Raw genomic sequence first — 23,547 nt, 5'->3', positions numbered from 1 at the left:
TCACAACCATTTAAAGCTCTGTAACTTATCTCCTAAGAGCAAAATAACTGGAAATAAATGTGCATTTTCCTTGTTTCCTCATATTTCTTAAGTTCTGTCTTCCCTGAAAAACTCAGTCTCATGGTTACCAGTAATCTAATTAGAGGCACATCGAGGTTGTTCATGCTGCTATCCACATCAGTGTTCCCCAAACCTGTCAGTAGGGATGGGAACTCAAGCCAGGTGACTCGAATCTGAATCTTGAAAATGCGTGTTTTTCACTGACTAATGTACTCTCGAGTTGTGCGAGTTAAGGGCCTCTTGACTCAGCACTTGTCCCAATGCATGCTGACTCAAGTCTGTCTGGATGTGCCTGCTCTCTGTTTTCTCAGCATGAAAAACCTCAAGGGGCCATTACTGAGACTGGGCAAGCAGCAGGGAAGATCTAACCAGGAGGCAGGGAAGGGTTTTTGTGTTTGTTTTTGCAATGTACAGGAGGCAGGAGCAATCTCTCTTGTCCATCTCAGAAAGAACTGATGATCATTGCACAAAGGATGGGAGGTCTGATATTGTAATGCTATATGCCCCAGGCCTGCAGAGAATTTACAGGCTGGATAGAACAAGGCAAGGCCCTGATGACTTGGCCTGCATACATACAATGAAAAAGCGCTGTTGCATCATGGGAGTGGCTGATGCATTACCATATCACCAGACATGTCACCAGATGGTGAGTCATAGGATCACCAGACTGTAGCCCGCCTCTCATTGGCCAGTGCCAGTATATACTGCAGCCTGTGTAAGCTGCTGTGTGGGAGATGATATGTGGAGTGTCTGCGGGAAGCTACATCGGTGAGGTTGGTGATCGGAGTATTGAGAAAGAGAGCTATCTGTGCTGATTGCTTGCAAAACTGCCTTTGAACTGTAAATATTGTACATACTGCAAGTAAAAGAACATCTGGTGGTGGAACACTGCCATGTGCCTCGTTATTTTCCGGGAGTACTTGCCTGACCTTGAGTTTCTGAAGCTGCGGAGTCGGCTGCATACTGCAACAGGTTATGGGCCCAGCAGCCTAATAGCCTGCGCCAGTTGTGTTGAGACTGTCTGAGAGCAACCCCAACCCCAGTGAGTCTGCAGGTCCTGACTTTAACCCTTCCAGGACAAGTGTTTCTGCAGAATGAGGACTAAGTGCAACCAGTGAGAATGGCAGCAGCAACAGCTTTTCCTCTCACCCGTCTGAATTAGGGTAATTACCTGGGCTGGTCCATTAAGATGAAAATGCATCTGATAAAGGAATCGCTCTGGGAATTCGTGGAATCTCCTGTGTTAGATATTTTCTTTGGCTGAGGTAGGGTGGAAGGAGGGGCCCGAGGGGGTTCTTGGAGATGCCCAGGGAAGGGGAAAAGGCCATTTGTAGTGATCACGCTTTCCTTCTCATGGCTCTGTTGTCACTTGGGGGGAGGAAGCTTCAATATACAACTGACACAAATGGAACTACTTCTGTGTAGTGCTGCAAAGAATTGGGTTGTCCTGCTAAGCTTTGCAGCTGCTGCACATGACCCTCCGCCCTCTTGCTGCTTCTATCCCAGCTCTCTCACAGTCCCTCCCACGCCTTCTGCCTTGTTTACACATAGGATGAGGCAGCAGGGGAGTGTTTAAAGAGAACTCCAACACACACACCCTGGCAGCGGCCACTTTTTTCACAGCTGTCTTTTCAAAGGGGACAACTCATGACTCAAGTCTTTTCAAGTTGTGAAAAGGCTACTCAGTGACTCAGAAAGTGCCCCCGTTATGACTCATTTTCGAGTCGAGTCGAGTCGAGTCGTGGGGGTGGAGACTCATAACTCAACTTAGCCGTGCCTGAGTTGCCCATCCCTGCCTGTCAGGCACAATTAAATTTGACATCTCATTCTAGAAGTATTGCTAATTCCCCCAATTTGAGTTTATTGTGATTGTGAGCATGACATGTGTAGGAATAGACACATGTGCAAGTGGATGAGCAGTGTTGGCCACATTGGCCTTGAAACTGTGGTGGGTTGGGGGCTTTGACATTTCAGCACCTATTCAGCATGTTCAGGATCTTATAGATCTCCATACCTCCATTAAACATTTTGGTAATGTTACAGTAGATCATGCTGGATGCAAATTTAAATCATGGTTACTTTGGACAACAACAAAACTTTAATTTTTACCTCCTGAAACAATGGCAATATCTAAAGTATTTTTATTTTTTAGTTCTCCTAGGCAGACTTTTGCAGCTATCATTTTTGCTTCTGTACAATTCCTCTGTCCTCTAGCCATGTAACATTTATGGAAACCACACTCATACTGAACACATTAGCTCCTCAGTGCACAATTTGGGACCTTATCACTTTCTCTTGACTTAGCATCGAAAAAGGCAATTAATCAATGAGCTGTAGGTTTTCCAGGTCTGGTCTTGATTTATGTATCTGCACTTAGTAGACCCTAAAAGCAGAAAATTCTGATTTATTAGGAGTAAGCATGGCTTGTTTGGTCTCAGAAAGACTTATATTATGGTGACAGGGAATAATAAGAAACTTCAGAAGATAGCTACACAAATGTATATGTTTTCTTTGAGGAGTGGGCCCACCACAAGCAAATGGAAAACATTTTAGTTGAAGTGAGAAACAGGGTGGCCGTAAAAGGCAGACATTATCTCAATGCAGAATACAAGTCACCACTTTTTATTATCCTTCTTTTTAGAGTTTATTTTTCTTCCTCTAAGTCTGAGGGGGAAAATGACTTTTTTTCCTAATGAAATGTATTGAGAGAGAAATGTTTTGGAAGTTACTTTTTTTTTATTTTTTACAAACAGAGGCTCAGAATAATAACCACTGAGCAGAATTTACACCAATTGAAATGTCTGGACTAATGTTACTGATTCAGGAAAGTTCAATAGGAATTGTGCCAATGCACTCTCTAAACATATTGTAGCCATTATTATAAGTATAAAACATTGGTCCATCATCCACATTATTTGAATTTAATCATGGAGTGAGACAGGAACTCTCTCTCCCCATAGTTATTTAATCTGACCTGTAAGATTAGTAATAAGGTAAGTAATAAGGAATAAGGGGGTTTATCCAAGGGTTATAAGAGTTCTGAAAATGACCTTACATATGAATGGAAACAACATAGAATTGTCTTTAAGAAATCCAGATCTGTCCAGGAATTAAAGTACTGTACATATATTCCAGTGGCAGATCTCCCATTCACTCTATGGGGCAAATGCTCCAGGCACGGACCCTCGCGCCAGCTGCAGACCTCCGCAGTCCTGTGCCCGGGGCAAAGCTCCGTGATGGTGCCCCCCATGGGCTATCACCGCTCCCCTGGGCAGAAATCCACCCCCCTACTCACCAGAGGCTCATGGAACCTCACACGACCTCCTCTCATGCCGGGGAAAGCTCTGTGAGGTTCCCCGGTGCAATAAACTGTGCTTCCGGCAAACCAGAAGCACAATTTCCACCCTCCTGTCAGAAGCCTCAGAGAGGCTTCCATGGGGTCCCAGCAGCCGACGCCTGGGGCACTTGCCCAGGCAGGTCTATGCTAGGCATGCAACTGCCTCGAGCGCCTTTAGGACTCCACAGAAGCCTCTTTGAAACTCCCAACAGGGTTGGAAACGGTGCTTTTGATTTTCCAGAAGCACAGTTTAAAGCGTCGGGGAACCTTCAGGAGGCTTCCCAGACGCGTCCTGGAATTGCACAAGGCACTATGTGCTCCAGGTAAGTGGGGGGGGATTTGTGCGTGGGGGAGCAGCAACATGCATGGACCATGCGGAGTGCCATCGTGGACCTTTGCCCTGGGCGCAGGGCTGGGGAGGTCCGCTACTGATACATACCAGATGGTTTTAGAAGATTTTCAGAAAATAAAATAAATCAAACAAAATCAGAATCTAAATATACATATTTACCTACAAAGAGATTTAGCGTCCATTCCTATTCTTAGCTAGTCTGCAGGGTGCAGGGTTACTGACACAGTCTCTGCCTCCATCTCACAGGTCAGTGGGAGGCAGGTGTTTCGGGGTAGGGAGAGACTGGGCAGCAGGTGTTCCTGGGGGCGGCTGGGGAGCAGCAGGCGGGGCCAGGAGCCAGCGGTTATGCCGCTCTAGCCGCTCTGTTCTGCTTGGATCTGTGCCACCTTATCAGGTGGCACAGTTTCGAGTAGACCCACTTGGGCCGCAGCAGCATGACACGAGGTAAGGGGAAAAGTTTCCCCTTGTCTCAGGCTACACTGCTTTTGACCCCAAACTTGCATTGGATACAGCGCAGGCCCACTGGCCTGCCTGTTTCCAGTGCAAGTTAGGGTGGCTTCTCTTGCGATCTGTATAACTTGCCACATGGTGTGTCCTGGGCTCTTCCCGTGTTGGATAGCTGCCTGTGAAGAACAAAGAGAAACACAGGGAGCATAGCAAGTCATGGACAGCAGCAGCAACACATGGTCTCTGAATCAGAATGTATATCCAGTGTTTGTGAGAGAGTGGTGCTTCCTGAATGCCTCTAGTCTAGGTGGCAGCAACTGTTACCCTGCACATGCTAGATCTCCTCTGATCTCGGAAGCTAAGCAGGGTCAGGCCTGGTTAGTACTTAGATGGGAGACCACCTGGGAATACCAGGTTCTGTAGGCTTATACCATAATCTTTTGAGACTGAAGGTTGCCAACCATGGTCCTTCAGTGCATTAACTCAGAGGTTGGGGACTCATGGGAACAAGATATTAGTTTGGGGGATACAAACTGAAAGTGGGTCATGATAGCAATTTTCACCTTTTCTGAGGCACGGGGAGCCCTGCAGGGAGGTCCATGTAGCTCCCTGTACACCCCCCGCCAGGCAGGTGTGGGCTGTGGTAAGTTTAAAAAAAAAACCTGCTGCCCCCAACAGCTGCACGATTGTGGCAATTGTGTCACCACCAGCCCCCCCCCCCCCCGCAAAGACTTAGGGCGCAATCCTACCCTGTGCTGGAACAGGCAAGCCAAGAGCAGGATTATACCTAGCGCAGGATAGGGGCCCAAAGCGGCTCAGCCAGAGGCAAGGGGAAACTTTTCCCCTTACCTATGGGTAAAGCGCCCTTGCCCCTATGGGTCTCCTCAGACTTGAACCACCTCCTGAGGTGGCACAAGTTTGAGGGCAGCAGAGCAGCTTGAAGCCGCTCCGAACTCTCCAGGAATGGGGGTTGGCACCCCCCTCCCACTCCCCACCCACCCACCCACCCCTGGGGCTGCCCACCACCCACCCTCCCCCTACCCAGGAATGCCTCCCTCCTTCCTCCTCCCCACCCATCCCAGAGCCTTGCATTGGTCCAGGCGGGACGACACAAGGCTCACTGCACAAGCTGCCACAGAGGCTGGATTTAGCTTACTCCTGAGATGCTGGTGCAGCTTACTCCTGAGAAGGCATAAACGTGCTTTATGGCACATTTGCAACCCTCCTGGGCTGGTGCAAGGGACTTGCGTTGGCTCAAGTGAAGGGCAGGATTGCGCCCTTTGAGCAATTCTCAAACTCCTGGAAAGTTTGAGAACTGCTGTATTAAAATATATCACAAATATGCTCTAATGTTTTAGTATCTGAAAAGCCTTCAAGATTGCCCCAAAGTGAATCATCTCCGTCGCCTTCTTCCCCCATTTATGCACCAACCTAGTGATAATTCTTGGTTTTGTTTTTTTGGGCTCACTAGCCCTGATGCACTTTACTGGAGGGATATTTAACAACCCTTAAGGGTGGGTCCCTGATCTGTCCATATTTGTTGTTGGTTGCTAAGGAAACATGGTACAATGTAAGTTCCAGGCTAGATGACTGGGCTTAGAAGAGGGTCCTGAACACTGAATTGCACAACAAAATATTTGGAATTGCTGAAATACTTGAACAGCACATGGATTTTCCTCCCTTTTAAAAAAACTGGTGATATTTTCCAAAATTTCAGTATCCCAGCATTTTAAAACTAGGTGTTATTTTCAGAGGAATGGAAAATTTCCAGCCAACTGCCAGAACTAATCTAGTAGCCGGCAGTAAGTGCTGAGTAAGCTTAGGTACAAAATTCATACCATCTGTTTTGAGGAGTTCAGAGTCAAAAATGGTGAGATTACCTCCTCACATGTCCAAAAAACCATTTTTAAAAAGATGTTTTTAAATATATTGAACTTCACCCCACCTTGCTAATCACAATTCAAGGACATGTGAGCACATAGAATATGCTTTCTAGAAAAGATGCACAAAATGATTTTGTGTAAGTATCCAAGAAGTTATTTTAATGGAGCTGAATTTAAAAAAAAAAAATGCCAAGAGCACAAACCATTAGAAACAGCTGATACACAACTTCCATTCATTTCAATGCAGCCAGCATCGAACACCATTGCCTGCTTTATATTAATGGAGCTTGGTCACAATAATGACTGATGGATTGTATCATAAAACGCTAAAGCCAAGATCTTTCCTTCAGCCCTTTCATGGCCTGAATTTCAGAAGTGCCAATCAGTCACACCCAAGCATTGAAAATAAAAGAGTGTTTGGTCTTTCTGATTGGACCATCTTTTTTTAGATCATCTTTGCTCTATTGGCCAGGCCTCCTATGTAGCAGTTGGCGTAAAACTCACTGACATTGGAAACTGTACTGTTAACTTTGACTCTGTTCGAGTAACTTTGAATAAAGTATTTAAAGGTTTCAGTGAGATCGCTCACTTCCTGGTCCTACATATCACCACCTAACCTATAAAAAAGTGTTTTTAATCTTTCTTCATCTCCTGCACCAACTCAAGGAATAAACTGTGCTTGCATAGGAAACTTTTATATCTCCTAAGTAAGTGGGGGGAGATGGGAATATTCTATTTGGGATAAGGCAAAAATGTGGACACACTTGCAGTTCCTGTTCCTTCCAGAGTATATACAAAGCTGCTCAGGGACGGATAAACATGATGACTGCCCAATCATATCCCCCACTGTTGATACTGATGTAGTCATATAGTGGGTCCATGCGAATAAAGGAAGGCATAGAGATAACAGTTTACTCCAACTTCAGAACAGGACCTGGCAATGAATCTGACAAAAAGCAAACACCCCTGGCTTTTATACCCTTTAGCTCCACCCAGACTTCCCATGATTGGTGCAGTTGAAACATTAAATAGAGGGCCAATCGGATGGTAGGATTTCGATCCCACATCCGATTGGCCAGCAATAAGTCTGAGCCAATCAGTTATGCAGGATTTCGATCCTGCATAACTTGCATACATAACAGTCACCCTGACAGAGCATGTGCTGCAGCCAATGATGGGGGAGGCAATCCCTTATCTGCATAGTGTCCTCAGTGTCCTATGGATTTCCTGAAACCTACACAAGCTATTGTATTGGCAACCTTCAGTCTCGAAAGACTATGGTATCGCGCTCTGAAAGGTGGTTCTGGCACAGCGTCTAGTGTGGCTGAAAAGGCCAATCCGGGAGTGACAATCCCTTCCACACCGGGAGCAAGTGCAGTCTGTCCCTGGTCTGTCTCCCTGGCTATGGGCCTTCCTTCTTTGCCTCTTAGCCTCAGACTGTTGGCAAAGTGTCTCTTCAAACTGGGAAAGGCCATGCTGCACAGCCTGCCTCCAAGCGGGCCGCTCAGAGGCCAGGGTTTCCCACTTGTTGAGGTCCATCCCTAAGGCCTTCAGATCCCTCTTGCAGATGTCCTTGTATCGCAGCTGTGGTCTACCTGTAGGGCGCTTTCCTTGCACGAGTTCTCCATAGAGGAGATCCTTTGGGATCCGGCCATCATCCATTCTCACAACATGACCGAGCCAACGCAGGCGTCTCTGTTTCAGCAGTGAATACATGCTAGGGATTCCAGCACGTTCCAGGACTGTGTTGTTTGGAACTTTGTCCTGCCAGGTGATGCCGAGGATGCGTCGGAGGCAGCGCATGTGGAAAGCGCTCAGTTTCCTCTCCTGTTGTGAGCGAAGAGTCCATGACTCGCTGCAGTACAGAAGTGTACTCAGGACGCAAGCTCTGTAGACCTGGATCTTGGTATGTTCCGTCAGCTTCTTGTTGGACCAGACTCTCTTTGTGAGTCTGGAAAACGTGGTAGCTGCTTTACCGATGCGCTTGTTTAGCTCGGTATCGAGAGAAAGAGTGTCGGAGATCGTTGAGCCAAGGTACACGAAGTCATGGACAACCTCCAGTTCATGCTCAGAGATTGTAATGCAGGAAGGTGAGTCCACATCCTGAACCATGACCTGTGTTTTCTTCAGGCTGATTGTCAGTCCAAAATCTTGGCAGGCCTTGCTAAAACGATCCATGAGCTGCTGGAGATCTTTGGCAGAGTGGGTAGTGACAGCTGCATCGTCGGCAAAGAGGAAGTCACGCAGACATTTCAGCAAGTCCAAGGAGAGAAAGGGGGCTCAGGCAGGCTGAAAAATGGGGGGAAAGGATCTAGCATGTGCACTTGCCACCAAGATCCACCCCCACAGATGAATGGAGCAGGGAAAGGTGGAATGGAGAAGAGATGGGGTGGGGGTTGGGTATCAGGGCCGGGAAATGGCAAGTTCGGTAGCAGCAGAGCAGGCCAAATCCTGATCACCTTCCTGATCCACATGCATGGCTGAACGCAGACTTGCATCAGCAGTATCACTGATGCAGGTCTGAGTTGACCTGTTGCAGTTGCTGGGACTTACACCAGGGCAAGGGGACAAATGTCCCCTTACCTGAGGAGATCTCTAGCAGCCACAGATTCTCCCCCCCCCCCCTCAGGATGTAGCATAGCCCTTGCAAGCATCACTGCATTGCTACGTGGGGATTTAGGTAGGTTTGGGCTGCCCATTTCACATCCGAATGAGCAATGGAAGCCAAGCCTTTTATTGATGGGTGTCCCAGTTCAACCTCCCACAAAAATCTTCTCAGCCATAATCACTCATGTTGTGTTTTCACAACAATTTAATGAAATTTGATGTATTATGAATTATCTAGGGTGGAACCCATTCTACAATGCAGTGACTATGAGGATGAAAGCAAGAAAATATTTACCACAACATGATCAGAAAAACATGTCTATTTTTCTATCCATTTTGTTATTCTAAGAAACTGCCCAATGGACAAAGTTCAGATGCCTTGTATAATGCTCAGGTGAATGTTTTGTTCTGTGGTGCACTCCCTCACTCTAGCCTTCTTTAATTCTTTTTCCCACACTTGTTGTTTTAATACAGCTGAAAGTTCACCTCCCTAGCCAAACTCCACCGCCTCTTAATGAAGGGCCTGTAACACGACCCGCTCTTCTCACCATGTGGCAATCGGAGTTTCCCTGCTCTCCACAGCCTGATTTATGCCAATATGGTTAAAAATCACCCAGGGGCTTGACCCCCACTGTGGAACAGAGCTGATTAAGACTTAGACTCTCTTGGCTTTTCTGCCTCAGAATGGTTTGTGTTTTATTGAAATGCCTTCAACTGCTAGAATTGCCTAGCAGGATGTGTTTAATGGAAATTTCTTCAATTGCTAGAATTCCAGAGCAATTTGGAAATATATTATGATAAAGAAACATATATTTATAAATGCCAATTAAGAAGAATTTTGGTTACAAAAAGGAATGGGATGTGTATAGTCTTGGAGCCATGGTGCTGGGACCATTAGCACAAACTCTTGCACTGCCCCCCCCCATAGTGTCCCTAACCACCCCATGATGGCACTACCACTGCTTCTGATGGTGGTGGTCTGGTCACATAGGGCTTCTGGTGGGTGGGAAGCCCTCACCCTGGTTGACCTGTTTGATCCTCGACACGACATCTGGGTATGATGCACCTGAACCAGAGAGACTAATGGCCCAACCCTGTTCTCCCAATGAACACATGGTCCACTGGCATGCACTGTTGCAAAAGTGCGACACAGCACTATAAAGTGTAGTCAGAGTATTCCCACACATGCTGACAGTTGTCAAGAGGCCCACAGGAGCAGGTAAGTACAGTGCAAGGGGTGGGACACAGCAGAGAGGGGTGGAATGGGAAGGAAATGCGACAGATTGGGCCCAGGAAGGGGCAGGATTAGCAGTGGTGCATGCCAAAACTCAAGCCCTTCCCAGGCCTGATCCACCTGCATGGAGCAACAAAGGCACCACCGATATAACCGGTACAGGCCCAAGTTGCCCCACAGTGGCTGCTGCGGGGCTAAGGGGGAAAAAAGGAAACAGCAGTCAAAACTCCCCCCACCCGGGATGCAGCAGAGACCACGCCAGCACTGCTGCATCACTGCATGGGAGTTTAGGTAGGACTGAACTGGAAGGTGACCTAATGGATTCATGGTAGAGGTGACAGTCATACCAAGGGAATCCTAAGTCACAGCTCAGTCTCTTAGCCACCAGCTCACTGCTGTGAGTAGAGGGCTTCATTTCTGCTCCCTTCCCAATACCCAGGGTATTAGGGATTATAATGAGTATATGTAGTTATACTTTCCCTGTTAATCAACAGGGAACGATTCACCTGCTTCAGTGCGAAATCATGGACAACCCCTCCTCCCAAGCATCAGACATGAGGCCAAGATGTACAGGATGGGCATCCAAGTAGAGATGGATTTTAACAACGCGCAGCTTTAACAAGCAGAACATGTTGCTATGCCTAAGAAAGTGCATGCCAGTAAGACCAAACCTCCATACCCATCATGGAGTATACTACACAGCAGAAATTAGGGGGAAAAACTGCCCTACCCAGGTGCTCACAATCTCCAAATTAGACAAGGCCTATATAAAGCATGTCTTGAATCTTAAAATTGCAGCCAGCAACAATGAAAGGCCTGGCTCCAAGTCATTTCTAAAGGTCAAACTCCTAATTCTTCTCACCCTTGCTGGAGATGAGATCAGAATCTTCAGTCTGGTGCACTATCTCTAGTGTTGTCAAAGGGAGAAGACAACTCTGGACGGATGCTAAGATCTTCCAAAAGCAAGAGAGCATTATTTATAGGTAGGAGTACATAACTGCTCAATACAAAACAACCTGTTATTTACAGGTATTCAGTTAAAAGCAAAAACTAGCTCTCTGTGTCCTGTACAGATTTATGGTAATGGTTAGGCCATATTGTGCTTCTTGACAATATTGTACAAGATGATAATGATCATGGAAAGTTAGATTTCTTCATTCTTTTTCAGAGTACTCTATTGTCCAAAATTGTATATTTGATCTTCACAATTAAGATAGAGAAGACTGTATGGGGTTGGGGGGTTTTTTGAGTTTTTTTTTTTTTTAATGTTGTTACAGAAGTGTCTACAGAAGTGTCTACACTTTGCCTACAGAAGTGTCAACATGAACTTTCCTTTCAATACAGAAAAGCAGTCTTCTGGAGGAGGTATCAGACACAGATATGTTCATGCTATTTAATTTTAAATTTAATTTAAATAATGTACTCCCACCTATAAAGAAACCAATGCTTAAAAATAATAAATTTTAAAAAACATAAAACTTTGCTCCAGGAAGGGGCAGGAAAATGATTATATGTTGCCACAGGTTCTCAGGGCTAGCCCAGTGTTTCACAACCAGTGCTACAGGTACCATCAGTGGTACTTCAAGTGGTGTCTGATGGTACATGTGGGTCCCCCAGGTAGCCGCAGCCCAGCAGTGAGATGAACAATGTGACAGGACAAACATCAGTAGGAGGCTTGGCTCAGTGGCAGAGCTCCAAAGCATGCTTTTCACACACTCTAACAGGCCTTCCTGTCCACCCTGAGCCTCTTACTGGTGTTTGTCACATCTAGCCTCTCAATCCAGAAGTAACTGGCAAAGATGTCATCACCCAGTTACTTCCAGTGGTACTTCCAATAGGGAGATCATGCGAAGCGGTACAGTGGAGGGATAAGCATTGAGAATTGCTGGACTAGCCAATTTGAACTCCGCACAGCTATCTGTCACAGCCAGTCAGGATTTGGCCCAGCTTGTCCCTTCTGGAACAGGGAAGAAATGGTTGTTTCTGAAGGCAACTCTCTTAGGAAGGTTGCCCAAATCTATCCAAAAATGGGCAAGTGTGCAAAGTGGATTGATTGCTCAAGATACGTATGCCTGTTTGTGGCCTTTCATATAAACGAACATGCTTGGGGGATGGAGCTACAGTATATGTAAACTAATCAGGAACTGCAAGCCATGATCTTTAAACTTGTAAAATAATTGACCTCAGTGGATAATGCCTGGTCTGCCTATGGATTCGCATAGGCTTCGCCTAGGGCTTCACATTACACCAAACTAATCTGGCCAGTGATGCTTCATGCAACACTAAAGTATAATTGACTGTGTACTTTCAGTTCATTTGTTTGTCTTCCTCGGGGCATGTGCAGGATACGAGTATGAAATAACATGTCTCCGAGTAAAGAAACTAAAAGAACACTGCTCTCGGCACCATGCTGTTTTGATCCTTGCAGTAGAAACCTTCCCCTAAACAGCAAGAACATCTTAAACTGAACTTGTGTTTAAGAAATGTTGCTACTCCTGTCACCAAGCCAGGTTTGCGCTGATAAGATCTTTGATGAGAAGAAGCCGTTAGATTTCCTCTCCCCCTCCCCACAAAGGCCCCTTCAGCCAATTTGTTCACATAAATTGTTTACTTATGTGTGTTTAAACAACTACTGACATAGCTTTCTTTGGGAAAATCTTCTCTAAGCCTGTCTCCCAATGAAAATGGGTTTCAATTTATTCTCACAAGGTTCTTTTTGCTTTTCGGCTTCTGTTGCTGCCCGGCAGGGTACTGATTGATAGTGATACAGGGAGACATGCACGAGCATCAAGTCAAAAAATGCAACAGTTAAGGCTTCGGTTTCTCTTCTGTTTATCTGTAGGATTACACACTCTGAATGGCCCTTGCTCCTTAAACCAAATATTTTCAGGCCACCCAATTTGGCCACTTAAGGACCTTTTTGGTTTATTCTCACTTAGGGGTCAATCCTCAACTGCTGCAGAACTACATTAAGAGCTGCTGTAACACAGTGGCTAAGAGACTGAGGCCTAGTTCACACAGATGAGGTGGTAAAGTGATTCGTGGATTGTATCACTTGACCACAAGTGCAAGGCCCTATTAAAAAAAACAACACTGTTGCTCATACCAAGTTGCACAACAGAAAGAAGTCTAGGCTAGAACTTTTCTCCCTCATATTTTATTTTTCAATGCACAGGGAGGTTTGCTGTATTATGGTTGGCAACCTTCAGTCTCGAAAGACTATGGTATAAGCCTACAGCACCCGGTATTCCCAGGCGGTCTCCCATCCATGTACTAACCAGGCCTGACCCTGCTTAGCTTCCAAGATCAGATGAGATCGGGCATGTGCAGGGTAACAGTTGCTGCTTTGTTGTATTATGGAACATCCTTCCTGCCCGAAATACACACTGAAGTGAAAGTGGTATAGGCCTGAGCATTCCCAAAGAGAAAAGGAGGTTGTGTTGCTGTCACACTGTGGTTGCTATGCACTGGTGAAGCAGAAGGGGGAAAGAAGGAAGGCAACTGAAGAAAAAGTTGGAAGGAGGCAGAAATTGGGAAGACAGATAAGGAGAAAGGAAAAGAGAGAATAGGAAAACACCAAGCAGTGGTGAAAGCACTGTGGTTCTGTTGAGAACATTAGAGGAGTGGGATTGTGAATCCTACTATTAGTTTTTATTTGGCATGTTTAATTTGTAAGGATAGTTATTTTTTCTGATTTTCTTACAGGCAAAATTGTGAGGCAGATCACTATTACTAACAGGAGATGGAGGCTGAGAGAAAGCCACTTTCCTGAAGATTCTTTACAGGGGCAGAACTTGAACATCTCAGGTTCAAGTCCTTGCTCTATGTCCCGGAGTTAATGAGGTTTAAAAGCCACCAACCAACCAAGGAGGAAGTCAGCCAGGACAGGAAATAGACATGCTGGTCTCATGACCCCTGTCAGCAACAACGCCTGGGGAGGCAGTGTAACCCTGCCTGGTGGAGGAAGAAACAGGTTCCTCTCTGACCTTGTCTCCTCCAGTACTCCATGCGGAAAGATTCGTTTCCAAGCCACATCTTTGTTCAGTGGCTCTTCTCCCTCCTATCCTCAAACAGTCTGGTGACCCATCTTGTCCAGGACTCCAGTTACACCCCCCCAACCTGCATGTATCACATCTGCTGAAACTAGCTAAAGATATAGGATTGTAAAGTTCATGAAAACTAGTACTAGCCGTGCAATGTTAGAGACATTCATTCTTTTGTTTTTCTATCCCAAATAGGCTCTGGATCCTATCCCTGTTTCCAATAAGCAGTTTAGATGTGTGAGGCAGGCACTGTAGCCAACACAAATCCAATATTATCACAAGGATATAAAGGCACAAATAATGAAAATTTCACTGCTTCAGGGTAAAAAAATATGCTACAGTAACAAAGGCTGACAGATATTTTGGTCAGCTCATAAAAAAGTCTAAAAATAGAGACTATACAGATTTATTTTCTGACAGCAAGCATTTTGGTGAACATCATTCTAAGGCTTTAAGTCTACAACTCATTCCTTGCAGAGGCTCTCATGGCTAGCCCAGTGTGGGAGAGTTGTGAAGAAGGCAAATTTCGTGCTAGGTGCCATTAGGGAAAGGATAGAGAGTAAGACTGCTAATATTATAATACCCCTATACCCATCTATGGTGCTGCCACATTTGGACTACTGTGTACAGTTCTGGTCACCACATCTCAAGAAGGACACTGTAGAGCTGGAAAGGGTGCAAAAAGTTCAACCAAAATAATCAGAGAGCTGGAAGACCTTTGTTATGAGGTAAGGTTAAAGTGCTGGGGCTTTTAGCTTGGAATATGGCAAGGGGGAACATGACTGAAATTTTAAAAAATTAGGCATGGTGCAGAGAGAGAATTTTTCTCTGTTTCTCACAAGAATAGATCCAATCCAGGGATCATCGAATGAAACTGTTAAGTGTAACATTTACGATGGACAAAAAGAGATACTTCTTCATAAGTGCATAATTAGGCAATGGAATTCATTGCCACAAAATACAATGATTGCCACTAGCTCAGATGGCTTTAAAAGGGGATCAGACAAGTCCATGGAGATCAGGTCTATCAACAGTTACTAGCCATTATGGCTATGTGCTACCTCCAGATCCAACAGCTGCAAGCTTCTGAATATCAGTTAAAGAGGACCAATGGTGGGAGAGAAATATGCCTTTCTTTCCTGCATGTGGACTTCCCAGAAGCAGCTGGTGGGCCCCTGTGGGAAATAGGATACTAGACTCTAAGTAGGCCTTTGGCCTGATCCATCATGCAACTTCTTCTGTTACTGAAGAGGAACATGCATGCGTTTGACTCTGCTATCTGAATAAATGACACAAAAACAGCAGAAATCTACTTGATTTGTTCCAGATACCATACTTGAGTTTTTGCAGAATTGTTGCAAGGCATTCAGATGGTTGAATGGAAAGAACAAATGAAGGCTGTCCCTAAGAGACTGAAGTTGCCAGCAAGCAGCTGGCATGGAAAGTTTCAAATGTCTGGAACCAGAGTATAGAAAAAGAGGGTTGCTGCAATGAGAGGAAAGGTAGACCGGTGTCCTTGTCGGCATCCAATGCTGCTGTGATGATGTGTGAGGATCAGGTTTTGTGTCATACTTAACACCAGTAGAAATTATTACTCTGAAAAGGAGCAATACAATCCATTTCTATCGTTGCGCTATCTTGGAAAGTCCAGAGAGGAAAAGAGAGGAAAAGGTGCCAAACAATATGACCTTTTCAGATTCCTAGACTCGTGGATCACCATTTTTGCAAAAGCAAAATGGTGATTGTGGATCACCATTTTTTAAAAGCATAAGGAATGATTTTCCTTATCAACACAGCCGTGGCACTAGCTCTGTTCAAACATTTGATGACTGTACAAGTGCATGACGAGGGAGTTTGTCGTCCCATAGTGGGGAGAACCATCTCTGAACTCACTCCTAAGAAGGGAATGGTCTTGTGAGGCATGACTCTGAGGGAGAAGTACCTTTGCTCTTATTTACTTTACATTAGTGGACATGCACATAGGTGGCTATGCACTCATCTTCTCGCATAGTAAGTGCTATCAATTGATCAATCGATCTGTGTAAAGCTGCTATAGGTACAAAGGACTATGCTGCCATAATGGGTACTATCCCCTAGGCACTTTGTGACCAAAATCTACAGAATCATTCTTCTGGGATCTAATTTTGACATTTCCCAGTTTGGGTTTAAACACTACAAAACGCTACAAAATCAACATGACTAGAGACCACAATGAGACAGGAAAAATAAATGTATGTAGAGCAATGACTGCTTTTCAATACAACTGCCAACTGTCAGACAACTATTCTCTGTACTTGGCCGTAGTGTATTTTTATGGATGCTAGAATCATTAATAAAATTACTGATATATTTTTTTAAAATATACTAACATATAATAAGGGAAAGGAGGCTGACCAGGAATTGCAGTAGCTATGCATTATGAAGAAGCTGCGTCACAAGGATGAAGGGAATCTCAGAAAGTTTCACATCTTTTCTGAGCCATAAAAATTGTGGCAGAAAAGATAGCTGATCGATATGTCAGGCTATGCAATGCCCAACGTGAATACCACACTTGCACGATTCACCGTGACCTCCAATTACGTGTGGGAGATTTGCAACCCCAGCTTGCAACCTGCAAAGAAGGCTCCTAATTGGAAGGCATTTAAGGAACAGATTGGCTTGTAATGCTGTAATCTTTCCCACATGTACACCTGAAGATTCTCACTAGTGACAGCTGTTTAAATTTTCAGAGAAATTAATGATGCCTAACAAAAGAAGGCTCCTTGAGGTGGGGGCAGCTTTGTCCAGTACTGATGGTGGATCGCCACCAAGAGGCAAACCGTTTGAAATACCAACAGAGGATTTTATTGTATAATATATTCAGCTTGAAGAATTGTATTAGTGCTTCTGCTCTTTTTTGCTTTCATAGACATTTGACTAGTAGATCCAACCCAGATTACCAAATCTCTGAATAAGTATCTTGCATCTTCATGTCACCAACAGTTTGAAACTCTTGGAATTGTGATCGCTTTGATCCACATTGCTGAATCATGTTCTGTTTTTCTTCTGTGTTAAGCTTAAATATTTCGAAGTCTTCTTGACGCTTCTGCTGAAAAGTAAGTTTATGGGGGATATTGCAGCATTTAACCTGGAAAGAGTGCTGGGCGACAGTGGGAGGGCAGGAGAAAGCAGTAATAAAGAGCAGATTTACCATACAACCTGACTCTTAATGGACTGCACATGGCAAAAACTGTCGTGCCCCTTCCCCCACCCAGTTCCCTTTTATAGTATAACTGTGCCTTTATGACAGGACAATGAAACACGGTGTCAGTTGTACAGGCATTCCACATTCCCCCATGAAGCACTGGCGAGGAAATGTTCTCATTTCCAAGGGACTTTTTCAAAGTCTGGTTCTAGTTCAAAGTCAGTGCTTTGAAGAGAATTCCTGCTGGCTGGTTAGCAGGATAAAATGGGAAGATTACAATGCCAGGGTAGGAGTGAAGGAATGGTACATAAGAAGAGTCCTGCTGGATCAGACTGGAGTCCTATCTCATCCTAATCCTGTTTTCCACATTGGGTCCCCCAGTTGCCTCTGGGAAGCCCACAGATGAAGGCACACTCTTGTCCTATCATTCCTCCCTGTGACTGGTATTCAGAGGCACATTGTCTCTGATCACAGAGGTTGTACACTGCTGGCGTGACTAGCAGCCCATGCTCTGCTTGTCCTCCACTAATGTGTCGATGTCCCTTTGAAAGCAATTCAAGCCAGTTTTCTCAACCAGTGGTACTCATACCACCAGTGGTACTTGAGGAGGTGTGCAGTGCCTGGCAGCAAGACCAGCAAAGTAACACGACAAGCAGCAGTAAGAGATTCAGCCCAGTAGGCAAAGCTCCAGCATGCACTTTTCACTCAAAAAAGCCCTCCTATCCATCCTGAGCCTCTTATGGGTGTTTGTTGTGATGCGTCCGATCTCCCAATCCAGAAGTAACTGACAATGACATCCTCAATGACACCATCACCAGTTTCTTCTGGTGGTGCTTCCAATGGGTGAACCATGTGAAATGGTACGGCAGGGGACAAACATTGATAAATACTGATCTAAGCCGTCATCATCTTGTGGTCATGAATTCCATGGGCTATGTATTATGTACAAGAAGTATTTCCTTCTGTCCTTTCTCTATATCCTCTATATCAGTCTCATTAGATGGCCCCTGGTTCTAGCACTGCAAAAAAGGAAAAAGAACTGACTATTGCTGGCTGCTCAACTGAAGACAGCTTTGCTGACATAATTGAGTATGTTTATGAAGATTCTGAAGCATTAACACTGCCTGATGGATTATTTCCTAAGAAATTAATCCAAAAGCAAAACAGGTTTTCCTTTAAGTGGAAAACAAAACTGACATGTTAAATGTATGTAGCGGTGTACCAGACATAATCCAATACTAAAAATACTTTAAAAATGTCAAGTGTTGTGCTGTTCAATTTAATGGAATGCCTTTTAATTAAAAGACATCCCATGATAAAAAGCTATCCCATGATTAGCTACTATATATCAATGACATAGTTTCTAAGTGATTTTATATTTCTAGACCTAATAGTGGTCTTCACTGTTGCTTTTGGAGTAGCAATGGCATAAAAATGCTTGCAAAATGGCAAACACAAAAGATAACTGCACCATCTAAGAAAAGGTATAAATACTGGTGTGAGCCACTTAATCATGGGGATATGTTCTCTTATCCCTGTTGTTATGTGATTAGGTCATTAAGTGAACATTCAGAACAATCTATTGCTTTTGTGGTGTAACAGACACTTCCTGCTAGACACGAGCTGGTTGCACAGGCTACTAGAAATAGATTGCCTCTTCTTTGCATTAAGAACCTCTCTGTTGTGTAAACAGACACTCTGCTGCAGGCTATGGAAGACACGATTGCCTCATTAAGAGCATCTTTATTGTGTTTTGACCACTGTCATATATGTGGTCTGTCACTAAGCGAATGTTGTTAAGCAGCAAACACCTGTACAGTTTGCACAGAATTATATCTTCTGTTCAGAGTGAAATTTGTTTATTAGACTCTCCCAAGGAACCCTATGAAGGTGGTGAGAATTGCTAACCGGCAGTGAATTTTAGCACCTTGCCAAACGAACTCCTAGATTTCTTTATGGGAAGCTGTGATATTTAAAACTAATAAAAAGTTTATGTAGGTAGGCTATTTAACTCACAACAAATCAATAATTTCCACTGTAATGTTCCAATGATCTCCTTTATGCTTATAGTTCAGTGACCTTTGCTCTTTTACCTTAGCTAGATTTAGACCCTAATCAGTGGTGTGTTAGAGAGTTACAACATAAGAAGAGCCCTGCTGGATCAGGCCAAAGGCCTGTCTAGTTCAGTTTCCTGTATCTCACAGTTGCTCACCAAATGCCCCAGGGAGCACACAAGACAACAGACACAACCTGCGTTCTGGTGCCCTCCGCTGCATCTGGCAATCAGAGGCAGCTTGCCTCTAAAACCAAGAGTTTGCACATACCTACTATGACTTAAGAACATAAGAACAGCCCCACTGGATCAGGCCATAGGCCCATCTAGTCCAGCTTCCTATATCTCACAGCGGCCCACCAAATGCCCCAGAGAGCACACCAGATAACAAGAGACCTGCATCCTGGTGCCCTTCCCTACATCTGGCATTCTGACTTAACCCATTTCTAAAATCAGGAGGTTGCACATACACATCATGGCTTGTACCCCATAATGGATTTTTCCTCCAGAAACTTGTCCAATCCCCTTTTAAAGGCATCTAGGCTAGACGCCATCACCACATCCTGTGGCAAGGAGTTCCACAGACCGACCACATGCTGAGTAAAGAAATATTTTCTTTTGTCTGTCCTAACCCGCCCAACACTCAATTTTAGTGGATGTCCCCTGGTTCTGGTGTTATGTGAGAGTGTAAAGAGCATCTCCCTATCCACTCTGTCCATTCCCTGCATAATTTTGTATGTCTCAATCATGTCCCCCCTCAAGCGTCTCTTTTCTAGGCTGAAGAGGCCCAAACGCCATAGCCTTTCCTCATAAGGAAGGTGGCCCAGCCCCGTAATCATCTTAGTCGCTCTCTTTTGCACCTTTTCCATTTCCACCATGTCTTTTTTGAGATGCGGCGACCAGAACTGGACACAATACTCCAGGTGTGGCCTTACCATAGATTTGTACAACGGCATTATAATACTAGCCGTTTTGTTCTCAATACCCTTCCTAATGATCCCAAGCATAGAATTGGCCTTCTTCACTGCCGCCGCACATTGGGTCGACACTTTCATCGACCTGTCCACCACCACCCCAAGATCTCTCTCCTGATCTGTCACAGACAGCTCAGAACCCATCAGCCTATATCTAAAGTTTTGATTTTTTGCCCCAATGTGCATGACTTTACACTTACTGACATTGAAGCGCATCTGCCATTTTGCTGCCCATTCTGCCAGTCTGGAGAGATCCTTCTGGAGCTCCTCACAATCACTTCTCGTCTTCACCACTCGGAAAAGTTTGGTGTCGTCTGCAAACTTAGCCACTTCACTGCTCAACCCTGTCTCCAGGTCATTTATGAAGAGGTTGAAAAGCACCGGTCCCAGGACAGATCCTTGGGGCACACCGCTTTTCACCTCTCTCCATTGTGAAAATTGCCCATTGACACCCACTCTCTGCTTCCTGGCCTCCAACCAGTTCTCAATCCAGGAGAGGACCTGTCCTCTAATTCCCTGACTGTGGAGTTTTTTCAGTAGCCTTTGGTGAGGGACCGTGTCAAACGCCTTCTGAAAGTCCAGATATATAATGTCCACGGGTTCTCCCGCATCCACATGCCTGTTGACCTTTTCAAAGAATTCTATAAGGTTCGTGAGGCAAGACTTACCCTTACAGAAGCCATGCTGACTCTCCCTCAGCAAGGCCTGTTCGTCTATGTGTTTTGAGATCCTATCTTTGATGAGGCATTCCACCATCTTACCCGGTATGGATGTTAGGCTGACCGGCCTATAGTTTCCCGGGTCCCCCCTCTTTCCCTTTTTAAAAATAGGCGTGACATTTGCTATCCTCCAATCTTCTGGCACCGTGGCCGTTTTGAGGGACAAGTTGCATACCTTAGTCAAGAGATCTGCAACTTCATTCTTCAATTCCTTAATAACCCTTGGGTGGATGCCATCAGGGCCCGGTGACTTATTGATCTTTAATTTATCAATGAGGTCTGAAACATCTTCTCTTTTAACCTCTATCTGACTTAACTCCTCGGTTAGGAGGGGCCGTTCGGGCAGCGGTATCTGCCCGAGGTCTTCTGCCGTGAAGACAGATGCAAAGAACTCATTTAATTTCTCTGCCATCTCTAAGTCTCCTTTTATCTCCCCTTTCCCTCCCTCACCATCCAGAGGGCCAACCGCTTCTCTGGCGGGTTTCCTGCTTCTAACATATTTGAAGAAGCTTTTATTATTCCCCTTAATGTTGCTGGCCATGCGTTCCTCATAGTCTCTCTTGGCCTCCCATATCACCTTCTTACATATCACCTTCTTATGACTTGTAACCCATAATGAACTTCTCCTCCAGAAATTTGTCCAATTCCCTCTTAAAGGTATCCAGGCAAGATGCCATCAATACTTCTTGTGGCAAAGAGTTTCACAAACTAATTACAAGCTGGGTAAAGAAATATTTTCTTCTGTCTGTCCCAGCTCTCCCAACACTCAGCTTTTGTGGATGTCCCCTGGTTTTGGTGTTATGTGAGAGGGAAAAGAGCGTCTCTCTATCCACTCTGTCCATCTCCTGCATGATTTTGTATGTCACAATCATGCCCCCCCCTCAGGCACCTCTTTTCTAGACTGAAGAGGCCCTAACACTGTAGCCTTTCCTCATAGGGAAGGTGCCCCAGCCCATTAATCATTTTTGTTGCTCTCTTTTGCACCTTTTCCATCTCCACTATATCCTTTTTGAGATGTGGCGACCAGAACTGGACACAATACTCCAGGTGTGGCCTAACCATTGATTTGTACAATGGCGTTACAATATTAGCTGTCTTATTCTCAATGCCTTTCCTAATGATCCCAAGCATGGAATTAGCCTTCTTTACTGCTGCCGCGCATTGGGTCAACACTTTCATCGAGCTGTCCACCACAACCCCAAGATCTCTCTCCTGATCTGTCACAGGCAGCTCAGAACCCATTAGTCTATATGTGAAGTTTTGATTTTTTGCCCCAATGTGCATGACTTTAAACCCCAATTCATTCTGAGAAGGAGAAATGAAAAGTGGTACACTGATTGGTTGTATGGTCAGATGGCTAATTTGATCTGATTACTTGAGGGAGCAATCCATAGTGCCACTTGAGCCGGCACAGCTCGCCTGTGCCAGCTTCCAAGGGTCACAAATGTGCCATAAGGCAGGTTTGTACCAACTCATGAGTCGGCTTGGCTGGCATAGAGGCCCACACCAGCTTGGAAGAGCCAGATCCTGACCCTGTGCCAACCTGATGGGATAAGTTTGTGCCAGACAGTGCAGGGGATGGATGGCAGGAGGGTGATCCAGAGGTGGGGAATGGCATTTTGGGGTGGGGGTGGAATGGGAGATGGATCACGCCTTAGAGGGGACAGGATTGGTTGTGGCAGTTCAGGATGAATCCTGATCCCCCCTCCTGGCACAGGTAGCCTTGGATGGGCTGCTCACATTTGTACCAACTAAATAGCTGGCACAGATCCAAGTAGCCCAATAGGGGTGGTGAGGTTTGACTGGGGGTAAGGAGAAAAATATCCCCTTACCCCAAGGTGACCTCCAGCTGCCACTCAACCTGTGCTGGAGACAACGCAGGCCACTTTGGCCACACATTTTCAGCTGGTTTCAGTTCGATTCCATGACTGCTCTCTGTTCTGCTGCATTTATGCTGGTGCCAAAAATTGCAGCCACATTAGACCACCTAGATTCTGTTATCCTTGACAACCAAAAACTGCTCTTGGGTTCTTCTCTCCTCCCTATTCATCCAAAAAAATAGTCCTGTCAACGCTTGAATGAATGTGTCTGCCAAGTAGGGGCTCTTTGTTTTTGTTTCTGTCTTTAGTAGATACTAAGAAGGAGCAAGTCTCTACTCTGGTGATTTGATTCAGAATAACAGATGGTTTCTCATATGACATTTCAACAGAATGATATGTGCCAGTATGGGAAATTTCATTTTCCCTGACTTTTGTCTTCAAATGTTATATTTGTCAGTCTTTTTCTTCTCTCTCAAGAGCAGAAAAAGAGTTGCCAGAGAGTTGTTCTGTCATATCAATCAGACTAGTGAATCTACTATACCTGGCAATAGCTCCATTACTTAACTCAGTTAACTGCCAGACTAGCAATGTTTGGCTTCTTTTTCTTGTTGTAATTAATCCTGCTTAATTGTTACATGGCAATTAATTTGAAGAAGGCTCCTCTGAGCAAGCAAATATATTTAGCATTTAAGATGGTTCCTGAGGTCACAGTAATCATTAACTGCATTTTTTATTGGTTGACAAGTACAACACAGGCCATGGGAAAACATGAAGGAAAGACTGCTTTTCTGTTTGCTATATAACTTGTTTCTCTGTAATTTCTGACTCCAAACC

The 23,547-nt window shown here is 44.9% G+C and overlaps 1 pseudogene; it reads right to left on the bottom strand.

The window, feature by feature from the left end:
* Nucleotides 1–13,149: 13,149 nt before the first annotated feature.
* Nucleotides 13,150–13,266, bottom strand: LOC136637569 (5S ribosomal RNA; annotated as a pseudogene).
* Nucleotides 13,267–23,547: the final 10,281 nt, after the last annotated feature.

Source organism: Tiliqua scincoides, chromosome 1 (assembly GCF_035046505.1).
Source record: "Tiliqua scincoides isolate rTilSci1 chromosome 1, rTilSci1.hap2, whole genome shotgun sequence".
In the NCBI taxonomy this organism is placed as follows: Eukaryota; Metazoa; Chordata; class Lepidosauria; order Squamata; family Scincidae; genus Tiliqua; species Tiliqua scincoides.
The sequence above is the reverse complement of the archived record's forward strand: the minus strand, read 5'-3'. Positions and strand labels throughout refer to the sequence as shown.